We start from the raw sequence: 23,121 nt of genomic DNA, 5'->3' as shown, positions 1-23,121 counted from the left end.
TGCTGCTCTGGTGACCACAAATGGAGTTGCAAAGACGCAGGACAACGTTTCTCAAACTTTTCACTGTAACCTACAGAAAAATACACTGAACTTACAACCCGTCCTTCACTGTGTGTGTGCCAGGGTGAGAGTGAGAGAAGAAGAGTGTGAGAATGAGAAACTTGTTGCAATGTACACAGTTCTTTTTAGGTATCCATGCAATATACTTTGATGTTTTCTATTCCTGTCTACTTCATTAAAAAGCCATTGATCAAGGCCCATTAAATTGATTTCACAACCTGTTAACAGGTTACCACATAGTTTGAAAACATGGATGCGGAACAAAAGCAACATTCCTGCTTATCTGGGGAGTATTACTGTATCTTAGCCCCAGGATACTAAGGCTAAAAACATGAAATCAGTTTAAAAAGTTGAGTATGTTCGGAAGTCTTTTTAAAAAGGCAAGGATGTGTTGATTGCATTTTGGAAAAGCTTCCATTAAAAATGTTCAGTTTTTAAGTTTTCTTCATTTTAATTTCTGTTTTCTGACCTGTATGATGAGATGACAAGAGTACCTATCTAGCCCTGAGCAGAGGTGTCTAAATATCATTTCCCACTCAAAAGAACTAGGGCTTCTTAGAGAAAAGGCTGATTCCAGGTCTGGGACAAGAAATACAGATGATGAGCCTGGAACATCTTGTCACACAGAAAGCAAGAAAGCTATCAAAGACTACCAGGGTGTGTCTTTTGAACCAATTTGAATAGCATCTCTCTCGCTGAGGAAAGATGGACAATTTGAACATCAATAAGGATAACTACACAAAGTGAAACATATAAAATATGTTTAAATCCATAAGTTCATAATGATGCTAACAAAAAAACAGCCATTAGTCATCTTGGTATGGGGTTTCTCAACAGTGGCACTGCTAATACTTGGGAATGGACAATTCTGTGTTGTGGAGGGCTATGCAACGTATTGTAGGCTGTTGAGCAGCATCCCTGGCCTCCAACCATTGCATGCCAGTAGCACCCTCTCCCCAGTTGTGACAACCAGAAATGTCTCCAGATATTGCCCAATGTCCCTCAGTTAAGAACCACTGCCATGGAACATGCTAGGGAATCAACTTGTTATTTTTGAAAACCGGTAAAATACAGAGAGACATTCAAGTACTGATCCTGTCTTTCTTATATGAACTATATCCCAGGGAACCAAAAACTAAGTGGAGGAAATTTCTTTCTTTAAAATATTCTAGCTAATAAATGCAGAAGGAAAAACAGAATCAGGAATTTTGCAACTCCAAATGAACTAACGGATTGAGGCAATGAGCATCAATGGCTGCTAATATCACAAGAAGACATATCCAGACATATCATACACTCCTCTGAGCGAAGTTCACAAAATAGACTTGACCAAAAAGAAAAAAGAGCCTGACTCCAATCAAGCCTCTACATCTAACTACCAAATTATGGTAATTTGGGGACAGAGAAACATGTTCAACTAACCACACTGATGTAGCCAGCAAAATCCAAACTGTGGGAAAATATATCACCTAGTTTCTTCAATAATAACCAAAAAATGCATGGAAAAAAGAGGTATAGAGGAAATATACAGATTAAAAAACACATCAGGGCCGGCCCCATGGCTTAGCAGTTGAGTGCACGCGCTCCGCTGCCCGGGTTCGGATCCTGGGTGCACACTGACGCACCGCTTCTCCGGCCATGCTGAGGCCGCGTCCCACATACAACAACTAGAAGGATGTGCATCTATGACATACAACTATCTACTGGGGCTTTGGGGGAAAACAATAAATAAATAAAATTTAAAAAACACATCAACCATTTGTAATTTTTGGGGGGATCCTAATTCAAACAAACTGATAAATATGCTTATATATATATTATTATATGTATTTTTAAGTGCTAAGACAGACTCAATAAAAAAATTTGTTTTGTTTTTTCTTGAGATGGATAATAGTATGGTGATTATTTTTTAAAAAAAGAATCCCAATACTAGAGATACATACTAAAATACAGATGAACTGGTATGTCTGGGATTTGCTTCAAGGTCATCAAAGACGCGAGGGGAGAGTGCATAAGAATATAGATGAAACGAGATCAGTCAGGAACTGATAACCATGGAGGGTGGGTGATGAGTAAAGAGGGGCTCATTACACTAAGATCTCTACTATTACATGTACACAAATTTTCCACAGTAAAGTTGTCCTTTTAGTGCAAACAAACAGAAAAGAACACTTGGCCCTCCCTCCCTCACCAGATTAGGTTACTTTGAAGAACAAACGAGAAATTCTCTATTTAAATGAATGGTTGCTAGGCTTTATCCCTGTACTAAGATAGCTAACATTTGAGTAGTGCTTTACCTTCCATTTAGTTTTCTTAAAAAAACAGTATAAACTGAATGAGAAAACCTGGACTCTACGATGGTGATGAAACTTGAATGATGTACTTTTTTTTACTCTTGTGATTCCACACATATCATCACTCAAATGAAATCCCATCCAAGGTATGGCCACCTTTGGAAAAATGAAGACACAGATGTCTATTAAGAAGAAAAGACGTTCGCGAGAGTGCAAAAGGCAAGGTACCAAACAGGAGGTATTGTATGAGTCCCTTTTTATGAAATTTAAATATACATATAATTTTTATATATATTTTATATATACACAGGAAGTCTGGAACCCTAATCTTGGATGGTGGGATTGGGGGTGACTGGTTTTGTTGCTTATCTTTATTTCCTAATGTTTTACTATAATTGAATACGTATATCTTATGTAATAAGTAATAAAATGTATGTTTTTATAAGTTTGTACATGTAAAGGGGTCCACTTCACTAATTGGGGAGATCATTAATGTGGAACTTCATATTCCCCAAGGATGATGCTAGAAAGCAGAGCATGAGTCCTCCTTGAGAATTCCTTAAAATGGGACTGGACAGACTACAGGGTGGCAGCAGGGTACAGAAGGTTTGTGTTAAAGATAAACCCCCAGGAATACCATTAGGTTCTTACAATTTGTTGTTCAAACCAACTGAAGGTTCATCTATTTATCAAAGAAGACTCCCTTCCTATGGAAGTGAATTACAATCGCAGGTAAGTCAAGTGATTAACCAGACAGTCTAGAAATCTGGGTTTTACCCCCCATCAAGTTCCAATCTGGTATGTGATTTTGCCAGCTTCACCAGTCTCTTCAGAAAGGACAATGGGGTTCAGTGATGTTGAGAATCACACTGAGAATTCAGTGCGAGTTTAGAAATTCTCAGGGAAATAAGTCATTGCTTACCTGCAACAACCTGGCCCCCGCACAATTTGACCCTGACGCCCTCTCGCACCTGAATGCCTAGCACTCTCCCTCAGCTGCAGCCACCCTGGCCTCCTTGCCTCAAAACAGGTTGTCCTGCTCCCATCTCAGGGCCTTTGCACTTGCTGCTCTGGCCCTTCAGAACATCCTTTCCCCCAGATATCTACATGGTTAACCACTCACTTCCTTCAGATCTCTGCTTAAAGGAACCAGATTAAAGACCTTTCCCCGATTCCCGATCCCTACCTGAGTGCTCCCTTATCCCCTTTACCCTGTTCTCTTGTTGTTGTCATTTTATTTCTTTTTTTTCTATTGTGGTAAAATATACATATATAACATAGAATTTACCATTTTAACCATTTTTAAGTGTATAATTCAGTGCCATTAAGTACATTCACCACGCTGTGCAAAATGAAACTCTGTACCCATTAAACAAATTCCCCATTCCCCCACCCCTAACCCCTGGCAATCACCATTCTACTTTTTGTCTCTGTGAACTTGACTGCTCTAGAGACCCCATATAAGTGGAATCATGTACTACTTATCCTTTTGTATCTGGCTTATTTCACTTAGCCTAATGTTTTCAAGCTTGATCCATGTTGCAGCACGTATCAGAATCTCATTCCTTTTTAAGGCTGAATAACATTCCATTGTATCGATATTCACATTTTGTTTATCCATTCACGTGTTGATGGACATTGGGATTGTTTCCACCTTTTGCCTACTGTGAATAATGCTGCTATGAACATGAGTGTACAAATACTTGTTCAAGTCCCTGCTTCCAATTCTTTGGGGTACATACCCAGAAGTGGAATTGCCAGATCATCTGGTAATTCTACGTTTAATTTTTTGAGGCTCCACCATAGAGTCTTCCATAGTGGCTGCACCATTTTACATTCCCATCGCCAGTGCAGAAGGGTTCCAATTTTGCCACATCCTCACCAACACTTGTTATTTTCTGTTCCCCCTTACTCTGCTTTATTTATCTCCATAGCACTTACTACCTGTCATACCATAATACTTGCTTATTTATATTGGCTGCCTCCCACAACTGGGATATAAGCCTCTTGAGAGCAGGTCTTTCACCGATGTAGCCCCAGCACCTAGAACACACCCTGGCACATAGCGAGTGCTCAAGAAACTTTTGAATGAAGGAATAAACACTTGGATCATAACAACTTTAACAGGTATTAGAACTTCTTGAATAGATTTATCACGCCAAATGCCTTAAAGTATGTCTAGTTTAGGGAAGAATCCGGATCTAGTTCAACATAAGGACTAGCTCAATAGGTGATGGTTTCAGTGCTTTTTTCACTTCATCCTCATCAGCAATAACCTCAGAATCACAGACACCATGACAATTGGTAGGAATCACAGAAATTATGTCATTCATGTCACTGACTTCAAGCCTTAATTGATTTCACCAAAAGAGCCATGCAAAAACTTAAAACAGCAAAAGTGAACTAAAAATCACATGTACTTCCAGTTAATATAGAGCCTGCAAATGCAATGCATTTTATTTTAAAAAATCAAGCCAACAGCAAACAAGATGGGACAGTGGCCTTGTGTGGACTCCTTAATTAGATGTATCCAAGGACAGCTTGACCTAGAAACCTAACTCCAGCCCAACTTTTTTTTTTTTTTTCTGTTGTTCATATTTGGTGTTTGTTGTTTCATTTTGGTTTGTTTTTTAAGAGCTGCTTGTAAAGAAATCAGAGTTTCCATGAGATCATTATAAATGAGCTAAAAAGCCATGTGATTTTTTTCTCTGGAAGTAAGCTGGTTGTATACCATTGGATTAGAAGTTTCTTTTCTCTCTCTCTAATATCCTAGTATTCTTCAGTTGAAAATATTTTTAGGAAAAAGGCAACAGATCCATCTTGTTGAGTTCATCTATTTCTTTTCCTCTAAGCAACCACTCCACCTCTCATTCCTAAAGTAAAGATGCCACTTCCCTCCAAATGGCAACCACTCTGTTGAAATGGATAATACCATTGTCAACCTCAAACAACTTTCACGGGTCTCAAAGTGGAGGCCAGTAGTAATTCATTTAGAGCATGAAGAACTTTCCTTGTCCGATAAGAAGGAAATTTTGATAGGATAGTCTGTTTTGATTTGAATTATTCAAAGAACAGATTGTACTTTCAACTCACACACACGAAAGAAAGAAATGAAAAAGAAAAGCGTTCTGCACAAGTGGCCACAAAGCAAACTGAAGGATATATGAAAAGATAACATTTCACAGTTCAGACTCGCTGTAATTTAAACTTTCGAATTATTCAGATGGAGAAACGCCTCATTCTTTCAACCTGCTCAGATGCCTTGATGTAGATGATCAAGATGGATTTCAGGTATGAGATGAATCTAATGCTGAACTTAATGTTCCTTGTGGTTTGGTTTGGTTTCTTTTACTCTCCTCATTCAGACTTTCAGCATACAGCTTTCCAAAACAAACTCAGTACAACACCTAACACCTCCTCAAACATCCACACTCTTTCATCCCTATGTCAGAGCAAAATTATTTCCTTCTTACATCAAGATAAGTATTGTTCATGCATCATTGGTGGGACATAAGCAAGAGTTATTTCATCAACAGCAATAAGTTTACCATTTTTCCTAGCTTCTCCCTCACCATTCCCCACCCCCCAACTTAGACACATCTGTGGGACACAGGACAGGAGAGCCCCACAGCCTGGGGTTATACCTTGCTTCCACTGTGTACTAGCTACTGGGTAAGAGATTTCACTCTTTGCACCTCAGTTTCTTCACCTGTACCTGACTCACAGGGTTTCCATGATATATGGCTCTAGATCTGACTTACAAGTCCTTAATGTGTCAGTATTATTATTTTTAGCAACCAGTTGGAGAAGAGTCTGTGGAACAGTCTCTCCTTGGCTACAGCTTACTGAGAGGAGGGGAACTGAACCCAATCCTTGGCCTTTTGAGTGCCCATGGAGCCATGGGAGTCAATAGAACTCCAAGAAGGAACCAGACCTCATACATTCAAATGCTTCCCACTCCACCAGCACTCCTGAGGATCTTATCAACAGGAAACAAAAGGACTATACTACTATAATGAAGCGTCGCACTCTCATTTTTTAATTAGAAAAGCCCAAACATTGTAGCCCAGGGAACAGCTAAATATTTAGAATGTTAAAGAAGTTACCAAGGCCCAGTCCCTCACCCGTTACCCTGTTGTTTACCCTGTTCCTGACCATTTCGGAAGAAAAAACTTTTGATGACCAAATCTGCAGCAATGGGGATGTACGAGCACCCGTTAAAACCTCCCTTTCTTGCAGTGCAGTCTGACCATTTTGGGGAAAAAAATAGGAGCTGCTTGTGTTCACAGAAAATGCTGCCCTCAGGTCATATCCCACTACAGGTACCTAAACAACAGGGACCTATCAGATTCCTTGACATCCAAGTGGCTTCAAGTCAAGGGCTGGATGCTACTAACTTATGCTTGAAGAACTTACTTCCCTTTCTAAAGTTCTAATTCTTTCAATTAACCAGCAATCACTTTCATTTCTTGCAATCCAACCTACTCTGATTAAACACACATTCACAGTAAGAAAAAAGAAAGTGACTATTTTTGAAAGAGAGAGGCAGTTAATTTTTGCTTACATATCTTGGCAGATGAAATGCACTGCATCCTTCAGAATTTAAATCATCAACATGCTGCCTGGCAAGTTCAATTCTCAGGCCACCAATGGGCATCCTTTTTATTTAATGGCTTTTTTCCCCTCCTCTCATAAATCTTCACTCTGCTTCAATTCTGAGCCATGGCCAAAAGTGCAAGGTAGGACTGCCCCTCGGATCTCCTCTGCTCCCAAAAGCCCTCACCAAAGGCAGTGACAAATTTTGGAGACTGAACCATTGAGTTTCCTTTTCCTTCCTACTCCCCATCTCTATGGCTCTTTAGAGAGCACTTAAAATAGGCTTAGGACAAAAACTCATTATTGACTACAGCACTCAGGCTTCCACACTCACCTGACCCAGGTCAGGCACTCTGCTGCCAAAACACGCCAAGCCAGGGGTGCGAATCCTGCTCCTCTGTAATCAGCTCCTAAGTATTTAGAAAGAAAGACTATGAGACCGCGAAGGTTCCCTAACAGAAATGCTCCAAATTCCATGCTTCCACCTTCTTTAGCCTCCTTCCTGGAGAAGCCTTCCCCCTAAATTTGACAGGCAGGTGGGTCGGATCACTTGGGCAAAGATTACAGGTAACTTCGCTTCCTTATTTCCAGTATGTAACTGACAGGTGAGACGAGGCACGCACAAACTTCGAACGTGCCGGGGAGCTGGAACTAAGGGAAGTCTTTGGCAGATCCCAAAGCACTTATTTCCCGGAGCGGAGGCCAAGTATCCGAAGCCCGCATCCTCACTGGGCGTGAGCTTCGTCCACACTTCATCCCTCACCGCTCCCCGGGTTTTCTTCCGTTTTTTTAAAACCGTCCCCACTGGGGCCCCCACACATGCATTATTCTCCCAACCATGCAGCTCGAGGGAGGGCTACATTTTAAGAAAGGCTGTTTCCTTGAACGGACTCACATATGACACCCCCACAATCTCCCCCCCAAAAAAAAAACTATTTCCTGCAGTTGCTGCAAGTTTCCAACTTGAGGGAATGCCATTCCAGTCTAGAATGGGTAGCCCTCAAAGCCAGTCACTGGAGTCGAGAATTTTTTTACCTGAAATGAACCCCCCCCAAATGCCCACAGTAAAAGAACCCCCAAATGCATGCAAGTGCATGCAAATCCACCAAGAACTCCCAGAGAGTGGGGCAAAAACTTCTGCGCCCGGGGGTGCAGTACCAACTCCCCGCGCCCTCTGCCCAGCCCCAGCCGCTAACCTTGGTGCCCGGGGAGCCACGCCGGTTTGGGGGAGCAGGGCGAGGAGAGGGGTTAGCAGCCGCTCGGTAATCCCATGTCGGCGAAGAGGGAGCTCGTTCCGTTAGGATGGAAGCGGAACACCCACACCTCCTCTCGGCGTGCGCTTTCTCTCTCTCCACCCTCTGCCTCTCCCTCCTCCTCCTCCTCCTCCACCACCACCTCCTCCTCCTTTCCTCCCACCCCAGCGAGATTGAGGAAACGCTTCAGCAGCACATCCACATGCTTACTGCACTTTGAAGCGGCTCCTCGCTGCTTATATAGGCCGGGAAGCTCCCTGGGCAATGTAGTCCAAGTCTGAGGTCGTGGCGGCGCCTGGGGCTGCAGGGGAGGACTACAAGTCCCAGAATCCCCTGGGCTCCCGGGCTGGGCTCTAAATAGACGGCTCGCGGGGATGAAGGAGGGGCGTCGCGCGGGGCGTCTGGGCTTCAAACCCGCGTCTTCAGGGGGAGCTGGCCTGGCTTGGAGCCCGTGATCGAAAGCCACCCCTGGGGGGCGCCCCCAGCCTCTGGGGACGCTCCTCCTCTGGCTGCCCCCTTTCCCTTGAATCCAGGTATCACTGGGAGCGAGGGGCAGGGAGGAGCTCGGATTTCTGCTTTGGGAAGTTTTTACAAGCTGTACCCACCCTCCCCCCGCCTTGAGTCCCCGAGCCAAGAATTTCAGAAATCCAGGGCACAAAAACGCCAGTGTTTGCGGTCAAGGATTAAAGGCGCGAGGTTGTCTTTATTTAATCTGCTCTGCCTTGCTCTGGTTTGCACAGAAAACTAAGTGTGGGAGCGACGGTCCACGCAAGCGGGGACACAGGCAAGTGGCTTGAGAACACTTTTCTGTATCCGAACTCCGTGCGTCCTTCTTCGCCCCGCAGGAAGAAACGCAAGCCTCTCCGGTGCACAGATAAAGGAGCCGTGTTGTTACTTGCCAGCGCTGAGATTGGGAGACAGAAAATAAATAGAGACCGCGACCTCGGTCCTGACCCTGCTTCAAGCAGCCCCTCTGCTCCCGGGAGCTGTAAATGCTTAAGTAAATAAACCGCAAACCAGAAAAACAAGGGCTTCGGAGAGAGCCGCTTACACAAAGATGCGTGTCCAAACGGGGGGCCCTCCAGCAGCTCCGACAGGAGCTTCAGGGACTGAAGGTGGGTTCAGCTCACTGCTAACTAGTGCCTGGGCTCTCGGGCTACAAGCTGCTTCAGGCTCCTGCTTTTGGAAGGAGAGCGAGAGCTAAGCTCCGAGGCCAAGTCAGCCGGCTGCCCTCCCTGCCTGAGATGATGTGCATTCATTCCACAAACGTTTCCTAAGTGTCTACTGGATGTCAAGCACTATGCCAGGCTCTGGGCCACAGTGGTGAGCCGAAACCCAGCACAGCATGTCAGGCAGGCACTGCCTGACTCTGCGTAGGATCTGCTATAACAACAATAGTAATAACGGTAATTGGGGAGGCTGATTTTATTAAGCCCAGACCACATACATTTTTCATGCTATTGAGTTTTAACCACCCTAGGCATATTTATTATCCTTCTTTGACAGGTGAACAGCTGAGGGCTCAGAGCAATTGGGTAACTTCCGGAGATGACACCGTGAATTAAGTGGTGCAGCTTGGATTCTAATTCCAGCCTATGAGTGTTCTAAACCCTTGTCTTTGGGGAAACCCATTGCCACTGCCTTAAATGGCCTCCCTCCCCATTTTAGGAGTGGCCTCTGAGCCCTTGGGCAAGTCATTTTCATCTCGTTGCCCCAGTTTTGCCATTGTAGAAGGAGACAATCAGGAGCATTTGTCTCCTGTCATCCTACTTGCTATCAGGATTGCCTGTGAAACTTCAGGAGCAAATGAGGGGCGCACCACAGCTAATAATTATTACTGATGTAATAATTAGTGCCAAAACTAATAATAATTATGTTTATGGGGTACACACCACGTGCCAGCCGTTATCCTAAGCTCTTCATGTACATTATCTCATCAAATCCTATAACGAACCATTTTTTTACTTATGAGAAAACTGAAGCACAGAGAGGTTAAGTAACTTCCCAAAGTTGCACAGGAGGCTGGGCTGCCTGACTCCCGAACTCTGGACCTTATCTACTACCCTCCCTTCCGCTGCTTCCCCAGTGTCAATGTATGCATTGTATTTATTTGCTCATATAAGCATTTAATACCAGTCCAGGAATGAGCAAAGCTGTAAAGTAGACAAAGTTTGTGTTCATTCTGTTCACTCTCGCCCCTCTTCTCTTCAGCATTATCCCCTAGTCACAGGGCACTAGAGCCTTCTACCTAATGCCTCAAGCTACCACTCCCCATCATCAAGAAATTTCCCCATCCTGTCACAACAAAGGAGTCCACACCTTTCCCAGCTGTCCCCTCTCTTCTTTTCCCTCATGAAAACAATCTGTTCCACTTCTAAAGGGTTTTTGGCTCTACTTTTCAAACAAATTCAACAACTAAGTCTATGCCAATATAACTGGTAAATACTAAAGGGTAATTATTTCACCTGCTCCTAATTCAGAAAAACAATGGAATTTTAACGTGTGTTTTCTGAAGAAAACTTGGTCCTGTTTGAGAGCTGGAGTTTGGTGATTTTCGTCTTCACCATGCAGTGGACACTTGACCCTTAACTGTTTTAGCCACTGTCTTCCCTCCCAGACCACAAGTTTCATTGAAGGCAGGAACTATGTTTTATTCATGCTTGTAGTTCCTACCTGCCCCAGCCCAGCAGGCCCTAGACTTGTGTGTACACATTTTAATAGATACATAAAAAAAAATTTGTTAGAAAAAAGTGTTTTAATAGAAGGTGTGTCAGGCATATGGCAGGCTAGATGAACATATTTTTTGAGCACACAAGCCTTATAACCCAATCGCATAATAGACTGTTTCTTCCATGTATGTGTGTTAATGGTCCTATTCAACATTTTGCAACTGGCACCATGTTCTGGAAGCTACTGGGTCACTAGAAAGTAGTTTTGCTAAATTTGCTATGAGGCTAAGAGGTTCTCTATGATGATGTATGATTGATGATTGATGATGAAGTATATCATAATAAAAGGGCCACTACTGGGGCCGGCCCAGTGGTGCAGCAGTTAAGTTTGTGTGCTCCACTACGACGGCCCAGAGTTTGCAGGTTCAAATCCTGGGTGTGGACCCACACACCGCTTATCAAGCCATGCTGTGGCGGCGTCCCATATAAAGTAGAGGAAGCTGGGCACGGATGTTAGCCCAGGGCCAATCTTCCTCAGCCAAAAGAGGAGATTGGCAACAGATGTTAGCTCAGGGCTAATCTTCCTCACACAAAAAAAAGAAAAGCCACTACCCAACTCATTCTCCATTATCAATAGAGGGAAGGGGGCTTCTTTTTCTTCACTGTATTTTTTTCCTGGAAGAATTTTCTAGACCTGTGCTTTCCAATACAGTAGCCACTAGCCATTTAGGCACTTAAGATGTAGCTAGCTCTAACTAGGATGTGAAGCAGGTATAAAATACATTTTGAATTTCAAAGACTTAGTACAAAAAAAATCAAAATATCTCATGAATAATTTTTATATTGATCACATGTTGAAATGATAATATTTTGGATATATTGAATTAAAATAGATTATTAAATTAATTTCATTTGCTTCTTTTTACTCATTTAATCTACTACTACGATATTAAAAATTACATGTGTGGCTCATATTACATGCTGTTGGACAGCACTAGTCTAGAAAACCAAGAATCTGATTCTCGAGATCCAATTCAAGATGACAACTAGCCCTGAAAATTGCCATTTATGACTTTGCCCTTGAAATGCCTATGCAGGGAATTAGGAGGGCTTTGCAGAGTCAGGATAGTATCATAGACTAAGCAGAAGTTTGAAGAACGTCCAAAACTAGCACACCAGCCTACCCCCAGGGAAACCCTACAAATAGAAACAGGTTTTCATCAGCAGTATACAGCTGAAAACTGCAACTGAATTCATCTGCCTAGAATCCCACCCTCAAATGCTGTCCTGATTAAGACAGCAAGATATGCTGGAGAAAGCGGGGATCAGAAAATGTGGGTTTGACACCCGGCTGCAACCTTAATATCTATGTAACCATGGCCGATCATCTAACCTTACAGAGGCTGTTTTTTGATAGAGCAAAGCGAATAATCCTTGCCCTGCCAACCTGACCAGATCAAATGAGTCATTGGACATGAAACGACTTTGCAAGCTTACCCTAGTTATACCAAAGTGAGAGAACATCACCAACAAGCATGGAGAAAACGTTGATATGTCATGGTCTAGTACTCAGCTCCCGACCAAACTTCAGATTATTGGGGCAGCGCTAGTCCCAATTTTCTCCTGGGCAAAAGATTTTAATTACCTATGAATGTCACAATGAGCCTTGACTACTTTAATTGACAGCTTCTCCAAATCACTCTTAAGTGGCAAGACAGAATGACCAACACTGAAGTCAGAGAATTCAATCTATTTTTTGGTGTGATGTGTTTCCCTACATATGCCCTGGAACGTGAGAACTATCAGTAAAGAGAAATAGCTACTGTGTAGCCAGTTTCCAACTAGTCGCTCTTGGTCATTGTGAACTTTTTGTGGTGGAGGGAGGGAATCATAGCCCACTGAGAATCTTATAAAACCTATGGACATTTGCCCCAGCACAACACAGATACTCACAATTTTAGCACCAGTTCTTGGAATTTCTTGTACCAACCTCCCAAAACTTGTTCATAGACACTCCTGAAAGACTAGAATATCTTTTAGCTGAATTCTGTGAGTCTGTCTCTTCAACCAGATAAACTCTTTGAAGAGTTCTATATTTGTGTACGCTTTGTAGCATTTAGCTCCGCTCTGGGTAGAGAGTAGATGCACAGCATTTACTGGCTAATTCACCCTTGGAACCCCAAGGGTGGCCAGAAGAAATGACACACAGTCTCATAGCAGCCCTACTTGAGATGGAAAAGTGCAGGTGGTCTTTGGACAAGAGCAGGAGAGACACCAGTGTGGTGTAGAGCTAGGAAAAGTAAGATGTTTTTCCTGAGCTGAGCCTCTGGGCATCCTGGGAGGCTAAGAGAAGGCATGAACAGGGAGAGGCCTTATGTTCGTTGTCCTATCTCTGGAGTTTAGAAGAGACTGCTGGTCAGTAACCTTGCACGTGGAGGGAACATGGGCAAATTGTCAAGGATTTAAGATCCAGAAGGCAGCATGTTAGCTACAGAACAATGCAAAAATTAAGCAGTTACTACCAGTTTATACCATATGGAAGTGACAGCTACACTATCTCTAATGATTGCTGCCAACATTGTCTAGAACCATGTAAGCAAATAAAGAGCACTATTACTTTCTTACACATTATCTTCCTGTGAAACAGGCAGAACCAGGGGTGTATTATCAACTCAGACATTTTCCCCAGTTTCCTGCCTCCCATCTGCAAAACTGTCATCTTAAATTGCTCTGGTAGCTGAGCTAGATGTGAGGATTTGAAGAAACCTTGGGAAAGGCCTCATTATCTTATCCTAGTGTTTGAACTGAAAGGAAATCTGTTTATCAACAGAAAAACAGAAAGCTCTTCTTTACAGAAGAATTCAGCTAATACATGTAGAAGGAATAATAAAATTAGAAAATCACCATATTGCAGCTTCCAGTGTAATAATTTATTTAGACAAAAGTATCAATAGACGCCAAATCCCCTGGGCAAAAGGTTGATGGGGAACAAGATATTCATCACCCCGCACATTACCCACTAATTATGAAGTGGAAAACAGACCTATACAATGAAGAAATATGGCAATCGCCCACAATAACCAAGTGATCAAATTTACCATCAACAATCCTGGAACAATCAGACACTATTTGCATCCTGATATGATTCTATAAGAAGTACACAACATCACATATGAAATATTCTTGCCAAAAATGTTTGAGGAAACAATCAAACAAACCCAGAATTTGGGGCATTCCACAAGACCATTGGCCTGGGCTCTTCAAATAGATCAGTGTCATGAAAAAAAAATGGCAGGAGGACTATCTAGATTTAAAAAGACTAAAACAAACATTACAAGTAAATGCAACATGTGACCCTTTATTGGATCCAGGATTGAAAGAAATTAAAAATAAATCTGTAGAAGACATTGTTCAGCAATTAGAAAAATTTGGATCTAGACTATAAAAGAAAATTGTGGCATTACTAATACTTAGGTGTGATTATGGTATTGTAGTTATGTAGGAGAATACCCTTGTCCTTAGATGTTCCCTAAAGTAGGGTCTTTTCAAGTCAACCAGAAAAGCAAATGGAATTATACGTGAGAAAACGGAAGTGGGAAACTTGAGAATTTTTATAGGCTTCATTTTCTGTTTCTCCTAGGAAAGTTATTTAATGATCAATAGAGCTAGTCACTAAACCAGGCACTGGATTCTACTTAATTCAGTTACTGATCAAGTAGAACTGGTAACTTTTTCACTTCTCATGCTATATCAGTTTGTCCAGTCTCAAGCAAAGTAACTGCTTCCTTTTGTTCCCACTTAATTCTGTTCCCAGATTTAAAGTAGTTTTCCCTCTAATTGTAGTTTTAGGATATGAGTAACCTGTATCATGAGTTCAACCCAGATGGAGAGTTTGAGGTTAATCCTTCATGAAACAGATCAGTTAAGTAGGGTCTGCCAGGGAAGTGGGGTTGGAGGGGTGGGGAGGAGGGTAGAGGGATCTATACAGGAACATTTTTTGGTTGCTTAGTGCTTGGCTGTCAATATTACACTGATATTTAATGGGTAACTACATATTCTGCCAGGCACTCTGTGCTGGGCACTGGGGATAATGGCAAAGAGTAGAAGAAGTAGAATGCAATGTGCTTTTGCTGTCTGCCTTTTTCTTAATCACTACCTTCCTTCCAGAGAATTTCAAATGTGGTGTTTAGATGGTAACAAATAGGAAGATTGGCTGCTTTTTAATCATAGTTTGTAGTCCTCAGCTGGTCTTTCATTCCGTTTCCTTCATTGTTTCTTCTTTCCAGTAATTTCTTGCAGCTCTAACAGCTGTGACCTAGGAAATAACCTAGATGCTGCCCAGGTCCTCTGGTATTCCTTAATTACTTCACCACGATCCAGGCACCTGACGGTTCACACTGGAATGTTTCTCCATTAAAGATACACGTTATCAAAATGATCCTTTGTCATTAAAACATTTATATTGAATATAATATAGCAAATGAAGGAGGGAAGTAGCTTCTTCTGAGTAGTTTCTCTACTCAACTTTCCCTCAAACAAGCTCTTTATTTACATTTATAACTGTGCTACCTCTTAGGAGGAAAAGAAGGAGGAAACAGAAAGTGCATCTATTATAAAGGCAGTCTAAGTCTCACTCAACACCTGAAATACCATGCAGAGACAGATGAAATTAGCTATCCCTGGAGAAAATGAGCGATTCTGTAAAGATTAGTGTTCATTAGAGAAAAAAATTAAATAACATATAGTACTCTTATGATCAAAAATAAATGAAACTATTTAAAAGAGAAAGATGATTATTTCCAAAAGAATCTCACTCATGGGAAAAGCAAGGTCTTTCTAAATTTCTGAATATATTGTTTTATACCTGAATGAGAAAACATTATAATAAGGCTCAATAAAAAGATTTCCATGTAGTTAACAAGTAAACCTGGTCTTCCCAAAAAAATGTTTCAGGTAAGAATTTGCTAATTGTTTTTAACTTGTGCATTATTGAATGATCATTTGATCTTCAGAAAAAGCAAAATGTTTAAGTTCATCTGCTTTTGGAAAAGTTCACTTAGTTCAAGAAGTAGGATTAAAAGCTTCTGTTAGAGGGCCGGCCCCGTGGCTTAGCGGTTAAGCGTGCACGCTCTGCTACTGGATCCCGGGCGTGCCCCGAGACACCACTTCTCCGGCCATGCTGAGGCCACGTCCCACATGCAGCAACTAGGAGGATGTGCAACTATGACATACAACTATCTACTGGGGCTTTGGGGGAAAAAAACAGGAGGAGGATTGGCAATAGATGTTAGCTCAGAGCCAGTCTTCCTCAGCAAACAAAAAGAGGAGGATTAGCATGGATGTTAGCTCAGGGCTGATCTTCCTCACACACACAAAGAAAAGCTGCTATTACAAAATCTATGTATTGTTTATTGCCCTTGCTTTAAAAAAAGAAGAAAAAGAAGAGTGTGTACAGGCTCACCCCAAATCAGTATTAGAAATTAGGTTCTCAGATTAAATTAGCCTTTATTTCTCTTCCACTTCAATTATTTTCAGCACATTATCACATGGGAAGAGGCACCAATATTAAAAAGAAAATAAAAAAAGACTACTTATAATGGTAACCTACTTTGGAACAATGTTTCAAAGCAATGGAGTGGCACTTGTTAAAGTGTCAATCCATACTACCAAGTAAAGGAACAAGAGAAACTTTTCATGTGTTTCATGAAATAACTCTTAATCAGCAAGGAATTAAAGTTTGATCAATTGTAGCCATTAAATTATGAATCTTATTTTGTGTCACAATCTCATTTAAAATGTAGTAGAAGCAGAAAAATCTTAGGGAAATGAGGAAACAGTAGAGTTTACCTTAAAAGTCTATTTTATGGGGAAAGAAATCATGGATTTCTATCATTCCCCCGTAGAGAAGAAGCCTGTTCAGGAAGTGTAGGAAACTTTTTGCTCGTAGGATGGGACACCCTGATAAAGACGTGTATTTGGCAAATGCTGGCATCCATAGAGCACACAATAGCAAAGAGAGTTGGCAGATTTGGGTGGAATTTAGAATGCATGAGTGGCTTTCAGAATAATTTCCGAAGCTATGTCCTTTGATTCTTTGGGCTCCCCAGTTCCTCCCACAGTGCCTGGCACATGATGGATACTTAATATATATTTATTATATAGATACATTAGTCAATATATTCCTTAGCATCATTTATATGCATGGGATATCTGGGTCTCTAAGGGTCAGTTAAAGTGATAATGGAGATCCCTAAAGTATTATAGGCAAACTAAGTGGCCCTGGTTATTTAATATTCATCTATGTATATTAAGAAAAGCTCCTTCATTTTAACATTTTTATTAAATTAAGACATAGGGGCTGGCCTGGTGGTGCAAGCAGTTAAGTGTGTGCTCTCCGCTGCGGCAGCCCGGGGTTCGCCGGTTCGGATCCCGGGCGCGCACCAATGCACTGCTAGTTAAGCCATGCTGTGGCGGCATCCCATATAAAGTGCAGGAAGAGGAGCATGGATGTTAGCCCAGGGCCAGTCTTCCTCAGCAAAAAAAAAAAAAAAAAATTAAGACATAGCCGATAATAACTAGTAGGTTATCCGTATCCTAAACAGGCCAGACTTCAGAAGCCTACCAGGCCTGCAAGTAGAGTGGAGTCAAAATGCCTGGATTTTTCCACTCCTAGGTATTTGTCTACCCAAAGAAATGAAAATATACATCAACACAAAACTTGTGCACGAATGCTCATAGTAGTAGTATTCATAATAGGCAAAAAGTGGAAACAATCCAAATGTTCATCATCTGATATACAGATAAAATGTGGAGTATCTCTACAATGGAATATTATTCAGCCATAAAAACAAATGAATTAATGACACATGCTGTAACATTGATGAATCTTGAAAACATCATGCAAAGTGAAATAAGGCAGTCACATAGAAAAAGGCTACATATTATATGATTCCATTTATATAAAATGTCCAGAATAAATAAATCTATAGGAACAGAAAGTAGATCGGTGTTTGCCTAGAGCTGGCAGGGAGTGGGGGTGCTGGAGGACAATGGGGATGACTGATAAAAAGGATAGGATTGCTTGTTGAGGCGATGAAAATTTTCCAAAACTGATTGCGATGATGATTGTACATCTCTGTGATTAGCCAAGAAACCACGGAATTATATGCTTTAAATGGGTGAATTATATGGCATACGAATTATTTCTCAATAAAGTTCTTACAAAAGTAAAATGCTGGGTTTGAATCTTGCGACTTGTCACTTGCTAGCTTAGGTGAGTTGCTTATCTGAAAAGGGGCTAATATAGTGTCTACCTCATGGGGTTGTTGCTCTAAAGATTAAGTAAGATAATCCTAGTGAAAAGCCTCAAACATAACAAGCACATAAGTGTGGTAGCTATTATTAATTATTAAAGGACATTGCTCCATCCACAGCCCATGCTGCTATATTTTGTACCATTTAGGGTGCACCCCAGGCCCCACGCCCCAAAACCTGCAGCACAGCCTCATGTGAAAAGGGGACCTGGGCCGGTCAAATTCCAGCTCTTTAGATTTAAATGGAGAAACAGAGAGACTAGGGTAAATGACTGTGAGGCTTAAATTTTCAAGGTCACAGGGGTTGGGTGAGCCCTATGCAAATCAAGGTGCTGGAGGAGCAGAAATAACTATGAGGGAACAGAGGGGAACGTGAAAGAGATGCTCAGGAGAAGGAGAAACGCCGTAAGTGAAGGTGAGCGTGGCCAGTCCCTACAACTGCCTGAATCCTGATAATTCCCTTGTCAAGTCCCAAGCCACTTGTAACCATGCACTCTGTCACTGCCACTGTGTAAGTCAGTGTAACCAATTGCTAAATAGCAGGGGTGCTGCAGAGTCCAAGACCCACGTTCAAATCCCAGCTCACCACTTACTAGCTCTGTGACTTTGGGCAAGACACTATACTGGCCCCTCTTCAGAGAAATCATTTTACTTAAGCTCTCTGAACCTCAGTCTCCTTATCTGTCCAATTGGTGTCATGATAGAACTTGCCATATTGTGTTGTTGAAGGAATGAAATGAGATATTGCATCTAAGTGCTCAGCACATAGTACCTACTCAATAATAGATTATTTATACTGCAGTCTTTTTTTTTTAATAATGTAACTTTACTCCTTGCACACAAAGCCATTTAATTAAATAGCTGGTTATACAAAGTTATTTACAACGTGAAGTCCTATAGTTGAAAGATAAATTGTACAAAAGGATATTTGAAAGTGGAAATTTTAGAAACAAGTGATCTACTCAATCCCTTCTTTTGCTGATGAAGGAATGGACATCTGAATATTCAGTGGTCCTTCCAGATCACACAGCCAAACCAAAGCTCAGAGGAATGAGAAGCCATGCTTCTTGACCCCAGGTTGGAGCTCAGTCTACTGACTCTCAGATCACTGGGATTGAAACTACTAAATTAGCTCAGCAGACTTTCCTACCTATTCTTTAACCAGCTCTTTATTATTTTTAAACAGAAGGCATAATGAAAGTCCTAACACTATTTACTTTTATATTATATAAATTTTACTATATAAATTATAATAAATTAAATCCACTATTTATTATAGTGGGGTTTTATTCCACTGAGCTATTGGCTTGTCCATCAATATGGCCAAATTCCATGAGGAAAGAGACACTTTTCCATGGGGTAATCACAATAACATCCTGAGTTCCCAATGACCTAACCTGTTCTTCTGTTGCTGTGACCAGGGGAAGAATTCCTCATAGTGGAAGGACAATGGAGTCATTCCAGGAGTGACATTTTTTTCACATGATGGTAATACCAATTATCCTAGAACTGGGAGGGGAAAAAAAAAAACCCAGACCCTTACTTTCTTGTCAGATTTCCCAGAGGAGTGAGCATGGCACAGTTCTTTTTCTTTTCTCAAATTATTTTTAAATTAATTTGCTCCTGGCCCAGTTTACTTTTATTCATTTCTATAGCGATTGCATCACACCCAAATGAGTTTCCTCTTTCTATTGTTAGACAAATTTTCTCAAAAGATTTTAAAACTTTCTGTTTCCTCTTCATTCTGTTTTGTGGGTGAAGCATTTTTTTCAGACTCTTTTCTATGGGAGTCCTCTTGAGTTAGAAAGTTAAATGATATTCTGTGGTTGGGAGACTTGGAGAAAGTTTTGACAGTTGTAGGAGGACAGTTTATGAGGCAACATTTACTGTCCGCCATTGGCTTATCTCCTCTTGAATGTTACACTTAGTAATTTGTCATTAATCATCATCATAATAATGGTAAACACATCATAACAGAAACCATTTATTGAGGTCGTTATTATGTGCTAAGTGCTTTACATAGATCATTCTATTTAATCCTCATCACAGTCCTAACAGGTGGGTTTTATTTTTTTTTATAATTTTATTTATTTATTTATTTTCCCCCAAAGCCCCAGTAGATAGTTGTATGTCATAGTTGCACATCCTTCTAGTTGCTGTATGTGGGACATGGCCTCAGCATGGCCGGAGAAGCAGTACGTCAGTGCGCGCCAGGGATCCGAACCCCGGGCCGCCAGCAGTGGAGCGTGTGCGCTTAACCGCTAAGCCACAAGGCCAGCCCAAAAACCATTGACTTGTACACTTTATTTATTTATTTTGTGAGGAAGATGGCCCCTGAGCTAACATCTGCCAATCCTCTTCTTTTTGCTGAGGAAGACTGGCCCTGGGCTAGCATCTGTGCCCATCTTTCTCCACTTTATATGGGACACCGCCACAGCATGGCTTGACAAGTGGTGTGTCGGTGCGCACATCCGAACCAGCGAACCCCAGGCCACCGCAGCAGAGCACGCGCACTTAACCGCTTGCGCCACCGGGGTGGCCCCCTGAGGTGAGTTTTATTAACCCTATTTGATAGATGAAGAAAGTTAAGAATTCCAAAATTTAAGTAAACTGCCCAAGATCATTCAACTTGTAACCAGCAAGGACTGCCTGAGTCCTAAGCTCTTACTCGTTATGCCCATGCTTCACAAAGTATGGTCCTCAGACCAGCAGCATCAGCATTATCTGGGAAGTTGTTAAGAAATGCAGATTCTCAAGCTGCACCCCAGATCTACTGAATCAGAAATTCAGGGAGTGGGGCCCAGCAATCTGTGTTGTAAGCAGTCTTCTGGGTGATTCTGATGGACGCTGAAGTTAGAGAATCAGCTGCAGCATGCTAGGGCTTTATAGGCACGAAGCCCTCATACCTGTAATTGGGGAACTGGGAAGTCTGGGAAATGACTCCAGGAACTTTGGGTTGCCTGGCTAGGACCTGTGGCTTCCTGTCTTTCAGAGGAAGGGCTGAGACTTCCCATGGTTCCAGAGGCCCCCAAGATCTCCAGTGGCTGGGCAGTTGGCATATCTCTGAATTCCCCTAAACAGCTGGCATCTGAGCTCAGACTGTCTGTGCCTGAGTCCTAAATAGATATCATCACTCTCCAATTCCTGCCCCTACCCCATGCAAAATCACTCACATTTTTCTAGCAATAAGGGAGAGCAGTGAAGGTGAGAGATCAAGGGGCAGAGTCCCCCTCTGGTGCACAGACCCACCATGGTCTAGCTGTGCCCCAGTCAAAGCACATTTGTCTGACTCTCCAAAGGATGCCCTGTGCATCTGCTGACCTTCTGCCTGTGAGTTCCAGCCTGCACCTAGTGATAACGCTGGAACTGAAATACGTATTTGTGTTAGTTTCCTATTGCTGCCATAACAGATGATCACAAATATAGTGGCTTAAGCAACACATATTTATTATCTTACAGTTCCATAGATCAGAAGTCCAATATGGATCTCACCAGGCTAAAATCAAGGTGCTAGCAGAGCACATTCCTTTCTGGGGGCTCTAGAGGAGAAACCATTTCCTTGCCTTTTCCAGCTTCTAGAGGTCACCCACATTCCTTGGCTCATGGCCCCTTTCTCCATCTTCAAAATCAACATTGTTGCATCTTTCTGAGCATTGTTCCATAGTCACATCTCCCTCTGACCACAGCCAGGAGGGATTCCTCTGCTTTTAAGGACCTATGTGACTAGATTGGGACCATCCTGATAATCTCCCCATCTCAAGGACCTTAATCATGCCTGGAAAGTCCTTTTTGCCATGTAAGGTAACATATTTCCAGGTTCTGAGAGTAGGACGTGGACATCTTTGGAGGTCATTATTCTGCCTACCAGAGTCTTCTCTCATAGCACAGGGCAACATTCTCTTTCGGAGACTATAGTTGCAAATTTCAAGAGATAGAAAGAAAATGAATTCATATATTATTTGTCAATTAGGGGAATATGTAAAGCCATATTTTCTTCATTCCAAGGCCATTTACTGAAATACATACCCCTGCTTTGAAAACACTTTTTTTGTTTGAGGGAAAAGGAAGCACTACCATGTTATAAGTATCCACAGTTCATAAGATGCATCCAGATTTCAGAAACAATACAACAGAATGGAAATATGTCTCAGAATCAAAGTGATACCATAATAATACCAAGTAGTGTTTTTTTTCCCTTCTTATACCTGCACATTTGATCTCAATAAAGCACTATTATAAAGAAGGCAAGGTAGGAAACTCGGGCTCATAGAAGCTTAATGACTAAACCTAAAGTTTCCTAAATAGATGCTAGGACCCAAAGCCGATCACTGACTCTAATTCCAGGACTTTTTCTATTATGTTAGGCAAGTCTTCCCAGAAGGACGTTACTTCCTCACTGATCTCCAAGCTTTGGGTCACAGCCCCCTAGGAAACCAGCAATTACAAGGATTGGGGGTTCATTCATATGTTAAACATTGGCTGAAGACTGCAAAGGTAATATATGTTTGTACCTCTCAAATATTTACAGGAGCTGATGTGATTTAATATACAGTTTCCTTTGCTGAGGTACTGCCTTTATAGCAGCATCTTGACATTTCATTTTCTAAATAAATGGATACTCAAAGTAAAACTGCTATTGTACAAACATCTGAAATATAAATATATATATATTTATATTATACATGTATATATATTTTTCCTTTACAGTTGAGCTCTCATTCTTGAAAAAGTTGGGAATCATTGTTCTCCCTCATTTTATTTGATCAAACAGTGTGAAAGCTAGGATCTAGAAGAGAACCATGACTGGGATTTCTTATGTTATTTCTTCCTCTCTCTTTCCAAAGGCACATAAAGCATCTTTTACTTGCTCTAAACCTCTTTGGGTGCCATTCTAGCTTCTTCTCATCCTTCTCTCCAATCACTACTGTTCAGGAAC

General features: G+C 41.6%; 1 protein-coding gene across 1 annotated transcript in view; it reads right to left on the bottom strand.

Annotated features, from left to right (window-relative positions):
- The window catches only part of ITPR1 (inositol 1,4,5-trisphosphate receptor type 1), a 321,115-nt gene extending 312,808 nt beyond the window's left edge, over positions 1–8,307 (bottom strand). The window contains exons 1-2 of the mRNA XM_087431374.1: positions 8,147–8,307; positions 7,285–7,360 (exon numbers count right to left, since the gene is read on the bottom strand). The gene's annotated coding sequence lies outside the window, so the exon portion shown is untranslated. The remainder of the gene's footprint in view (positions 1–7,284; positions 7,361–8,146) is intronic.
- Positions 8,308–23,121: the final 14,814 nt, after the last annotated feature.

The sequence above is a fragment of the Ceratotherium simum genome, chromosome 5, assembly GCF_057802395.1.
Source record: "Ceratotherium simum simum isolate JZ-2026a chromosome 5, ASM5780239v1, whole genome shotgun sequence".
Taxonomy (NCBI): domain Eukaryota; kingdom Metazoa; phylum Chordata; class Mammalia; order Perissodactyla; family Rhinocerotidae; genus Ceratotherium; species Ceratotherium simum.
The sequence above is the reverse complement of the archived record's forward strand: the minus strand, read 5'-3'. Positions and strand labels throughout refer to the sequence as shown.